Below are 6000 nucleotides of genomic sequence, written 5' to 3' on the forward strand. Positions count from 1 at the left end.
GTTTGGTTTCCCAGTCCTCTGTCACTCTGCCTTGTTCTCAAGGAAATGCGTGTGTTTGTGTATGTGTGTGTGTGACAGAGACAAACAGACAGACAGATGGAGGTGGGAGGGACAGGCAGACAAACCAGAGCACAGAAGGAAAGAGAAAAGAAAGAAGAGCCTGGAGTGAGAAGGTACAGGGGGACTGGAGAGGCAAGAGGTAAGAGAAGAGGACCTGGAGGGAACGAGGGAAGTGAGAGGAGAGGCAGGAACAGAGAGCTAGAGTGAGGAAATGAGCAAACAACCCAAGGAAAGAGAAGAAGCGGAAGGAAGGAAAGCATGGTGAGGTCAGTGAGAAGGAGAGAAAAAAGAAAAAAAGAGAGAGGAAATAAAATGGAGAGGTGATTCAGGGAGGAGCAAAGGGGAAAGAAAAGAGGAGCCTGGGAAAGGAAAGGGGAGAGAGAAAGATGTTTCCAGAGCCCCACGAGCATCTCGGAGACACTCAAGCATTTCTGTGACCATCCACCCTGGCTGTTGTCAGATCCAGGGAACCTCTGACACCCAGGCCACGAGGGGGAGGGATCAGGTTCCTGTGAGTTTGTCCCCTCCCCTGCAGAATGGAACTAGGATGGCTTGAAATGTGGCAGCAAATCCACCCTGAGCTCGCCGGTGGCCCCAGAGAGGAGCTGAAGCAGCGCACCAGCAGCACAGAGAGCTTGCATCTTTGCCTTCTTACAAGAATCCTACGTGTCTGTGAGGTGGCTGGGTCCCTGCCCTCCACGACTGGCCCAGGACTTCCCTCAAACCACCTGTGTCCCCCGCCCTCATTCTGTTGGCCTGACCGAAGCCAAAGGACATTTCACCCTTTGAGTAGAGGCAACCTCCCAGCTTCCCAAGGGGAAAGCTATTTAAATTTGCACCATAATAACTTCAAATTATTTCAAAGGCATATTATGTCCCCACCCGATGATATCCTCAAAGAAAGACACTTTGACAAAGAGTCCCTATGACACAAATCTTTTAATGTGTCCTGTGAGGTGGGATGCATAACGATTGCACATAAGCACCAACTATGCTGAACATCACAAAGCAAAGAGGCATCTGACTTCTCATCCTCTGCTTTTACAAATACTGTTTGTACCCCATTACTTTTGGGGAAAAGTGATTTTAGAAACTCATTTAGAAATTAAGAAGAATCATGTCCTAGGACTAACACTATGGGAGTCCAAAAGAAAACATATATGTAAAAAAACAAAAAACAAAAAACAACAACAACAAAAAACCCAGATAAGAATGTTCTGACATTGGAAGTAAAGTCCTGCTTGGAAGCTTCTAGAGGTCTGGGCAAACACAAAATAAAGTGAATGATTTTTTAAAAACATGCTCCAAAATCCTTGTAAGAAAATGTCTGTAATGTGGACCAAATGTGTTCTCACTCTGATCTCTGAAACTTATCAAATGGGACTTTATTTACAGACCAGAGAATGAATTCATGAACAATGTCCTCAAAAGAGCAAAATTCACAGCGATGTTTTCTAATGACATCACTTCCATAAAGACAGTTCTGCAAAAAAAAAAAAAAAAGTATCCTTATGTGGTCTAATTCCATTCCTTATCACTCCTTGCTAATTTGTTTTTCTTACCGCTTTTTCTCCTAACTGCTAAACAATCCTCGTGTGGTTTGTGGGGACTCTGAAGCTACACAGCTGAAGCACCAGTGACAAAGGCATCACTCTGTAGCCACATTTTACAGATTTAAAATCTATGTGATCATAGACAGGTCATAAAATATGTGTGTGTGTACATACATGTAGGTGTGTACGTGTGGGTTTGCGTATCTACTTTGTTCTTGAAGGTCACGACGACCCATTCACGATGAACTTGGTCTTGAAAAAAAATAGAAAAATTCAATGGAAGAAGATATTAATCCTTCAATGAACTCTGCATAATGATCGAGGCCTTTGGCCGGGTAGACCACATGCCTGAAGCCCACCTCTGCTCGTGCCAGCCTCCAACGAGCCAGCCCCCGAAGCCCAGGGATGTGCGAGCAGAAGCCTGTTAAGTGTCTTACGGCAGGTGTTTTACCTTTAATAACTGCACAAGTGCAATTATGCAGGAATGTGTCCAAGGCTTTTTTAAAACTATTTATACATTCAGCATTTACCCAATTGGGGGAGGAAGGGGAGTTTGGGTAAAAAGGAGATTTTAATCTCATGAGGTTTTTTTCTTTTCTTTTTTTTTTTTTTTGTCCTAAAATGACTTAAAGGGGAAACCGGGTGGGTTGGTAGCAAATTGTCCTGCATTGAGAACATGCTGTGTGCCAGGCACCACACTGGAAGCTTTATAAACAGCCACTCATTTGATCCTCATAACACCCCTACGTGGTGGGGATCAGCAGAACATTTCACGGATGAGGGAACGGGCTCAGAGAGGGCCTGGCGCTTGCCCAGGTCACTCAGCCTGCGCACGTGGGACTGGAAGCCTGGTCTGTTCACAGAGCCTGCGGCTCTCTGCATGACGCCAGGTGTGCTCTGGGGGCGAAGGGTGGGGGCACCCCCTCCTTCCACCAGCCCTGTGGGGCTGAAGCCACGAGGGTGGTTTCAAATATCTTGTCCCATAGATGCCTCTCCTCTGACTCCTTCCACACGCCCTGCTCGCCCCCGAAACCTCACCCTGGCTTTCCTGCACTTTCTGGAGGCGGGAGGTTCGGGAAGTGAGGCTACATGCGAGGGGTCCCCCCCAGCCCTGAGAGTCCGGGAAATACTCACAAAACCACAAGGACTTTCATAAAAAGGCAATTTCTTCAGCACGCGGGGGGGATAAATGCCACAATATTTTCCCATTCTTCTTCTTCGGAACTTGATGAACACATGAGACCTCGCACAGGCAGGAAGCAGAAAATGATCATTTCACAGCGGGTGGCCGCTGTGCCTGTACACAGTGCGCCGTTGAGCGGGAGGGGGGATCTGGGCTGGTGCCTCTGAGGGATGGTCTTCTCCCCGCAGCCCGGTGGGGTCCCTTCCCCTCTCCGAGTCCCCGTGGCGGCTCTCTGGGACCCTCCTGCTCCGATGCTCTCGGACACTCTGAGTCCCCCGGTGAGGGCAGGGTCAGCGGGAGCCTGACCCTCCCCCGGAGCCCCTACCCCAGAGGGTGGCATCTGTTGCTAAGCAAGGCCAGAACAGGCTGCCTGGCTCCTGGCCGAGGTGGTCAGGGCCGCGGCCGATCCAACTTCATGGGAACTTGGCAGAGAACATTCGTCTGGGAAAGAGCATTTCTCCTGGACCTGACACAGCAGGGGTTGAAGGGGAAGGCTCAGCTACCCGTGCCCACTCAGGCTAGTGGCTCAGGCTTCTCGTCTTCTGGAGTTTGCAGAAGATTGTTTTGGAAATGAAGCACCTCCGACAGCCTCTGGTGATGCAGAGCAAGACTGAGACCTACTGGCTCTGTGGCCTCGAGCAAATCACCCCACCTCTCTGCTTCCCGCCCTACGTGCGGGAATCGGGGCAACCTGCTTCATGTAATTGTTGGGAGAAACGCAAGGAACTGTTCCCCGAGAACGACAGCGTGTGGTCAGGCGGGTTGATGGCCTCCTGCTCACGAATGTTTCACACGGCGCTAGTGGGCTCCCTCGGCTGGAAACTCAGGATCAGGATGGAGGAGAGTGGGAAGCAGGGGCGGGGAGGCTCAGAGGTGGACTGGGGGGCAGCCGAGGAGGGAGATTGCCCGGGACTGTCCTGCTTTTGAGTCCACGCTGGAAAGAACTGAGCTCAAAGTCTCAGCAGGGCCATCGCCTCAGGGACGTGACCTCTGCCATCACCTGGAAGCCAAGGGCCCTGCCCTGGGCTTAACGCTCTGCTGCCGCGCTCTTGAAATTCATGGAATTTTTGAACAAGGGTCCCCATGTTGTCATTTTGCTCTGGGTGCTGCAAATTACTTTCCGGGTCCTGAGTCAACCTACATGTCTGGACTTTCCACAGTTGCATTTTAGCCTCCATGTGTACAAAACAGGCCGCTGGATGAAGGCAAGACAATGCTAACAGGGATGCCTCTGCTCTTCCGAGGACGCTCCTGGGCTGTGCCGAGCACTTCGGTATGCCTCACACGGTGCCTGGCACTAAATCAGATGTGTCAAACACCCTCGTGAGTTTTGGACTCAATGTTCAATGCCCACCTGCAGAATAGTGAGGAGAGATGTGAAGCCAGCTAGATGTGGGTGCAAATCCTAATCCCTCTGCTTGCCAGTCACGGCCTTTGGCAAATTCCTGCACTTCTCTGCAGCATGGTGACTTCATGGTTAAAATGTGGGCACCTGGGTGGCTCAGCGGGTGAGCATCTGCCTTTGGCTCAGGTCGGGATCCCAGGGCCCTGGGATCGAGTCCCACATTGGGCTCCCTGCAGGGAGCCTGCTTCTCCCTCTGCCTATGTCTCTGCCCCCCCCTCAGATAAATAAATAAAATCTAAATAAAATAGAATAAAAATAAAATAATAAAATAAAATAGTGATGAGAACAGTTTGTCTTTTAGAAGTTGTTTGAAGGAGGTTGAATGAGATTGTATGGGTGGAGCACCGTGCCAGGCACTTTAACTGTCACAATGCATTTATGTGTTAACTGAGCACCTACTGTGTGCCAGGCACTGTGCTAGGCTCTGAGTGGATGGTGGCGAGCAAGACCAATGCCATCCTGAGCTTCATGGGGCTCACAGCCTGGCAAGCAAGGCAGCATGTCAGCAAGATCTGCAGGGTAACCTCAGATGGTGACCAGGGCAGAGGCTGGGGGCTCCGCAGTGGGAAGGAGGTTATTAATCATGAGCCTTCCAACTCAGAAATCAAACTCTTTATGAGCTAGAGCCAGAGATTTCAACCCCACCGCTCTGCATAACACTACTGGCAAAAGAACTGTCTTCTGGAAATTTCCAGATGATTCCCTCTGACTCCATGCCTGGAGGAGATGCCAGTCTCTCCCCTCTCCAGGAAGGCAAACCACCCCCAGAGGACCCCAATGTGAGCCCCTCACCCAGCGGCCCTCAGACCCCACCACAGGGCTGGCAAGCGCTCACAGCAAATAGAAAAGGGAAATGAACAAATTATCCTGATAATTTGTTTAAGAAGAGGGGGAAAAAAGGCACCCAAGAAAAATGATATCCAATAAGACGGTGGGTTTCTAATGAATGTGCGGGTAATGAAATAAACCCATTTAGGCCACGCTTGGCCCTGATCTTCCCAGGCCTAGATTAAAAAATGGAACATCTGTGATGATTTAATTTACATCTTAATAACAAACAGGCCTCGAGAAACCCGCGGATAAATGCCTTTTATTGCCGGCGTATCTTTCGTACTGCAGCTTGAATGAAAACTCTGGTAATTAATTGTTTTAAGCGATTCTATTAAAAAGTGTCTGCTAGTGCTGCGTGCCGAATGTTTATGCGGGCCGGGCTGCCACAGGAATACAGACAAGCCCAGGAGCGGGCACAGAATGAGGTGCTGTATTTGTTTTTCCCCCACATTCACTGTCTTAAAGACATGCAGTCCTTTTATTTATTTTTTTTCAAAAGAGATAGATGCAGAACCTGCTAATATCTCTTCCTTCCCCCCCCCCAAAGTCTTCATTGTCAGTCTTTGAATTGACAAATGGATGGTCCCCTCGCTGCCCCAATGTTGACTTACTGGTCTTCTCCAATTCAAGCTTCCAGCCTTCAGATGCCTCATCTGGCAAATGGGAGCATTACTGTTTGGTGGCTCAATTGTACAGGTTGGGGCCTCTGTTTAAAAACATCACTCCCTGAAAACAAACTAAGCAGGTTGGGTGTGCCAGGCAAGGTGCTGGTGTCTGAGGGTAGAGCTGTGGGCACCAGGCACAGTTCCTGTCGTTCATTCGTGAAGTTGTCACTGGGGGTGAGGGGTGGCGGAAAGGACCATCAATGTGCTATAAATAAGTGACCTCCTCCAGCCTTGGTTTCAGCCCTGGCTGCACATTAGAATCCCCCGGGGAGCTTTTAAAACAAACCCAGGGCCCCACCCACC

Source organism: Canis aureus, chromosome 27 (genome assembly GCF_053574225.1).
Source record: "Canis aureus isolate CA01 chromosome 27, VMU_Caureus_v.1.0, whole genome shotgun sequence".
NCBI lineage: Eukaryota > Metazoa > Chordata > Mammalia > Carnivora > Canidae > Canis > Canis aureus.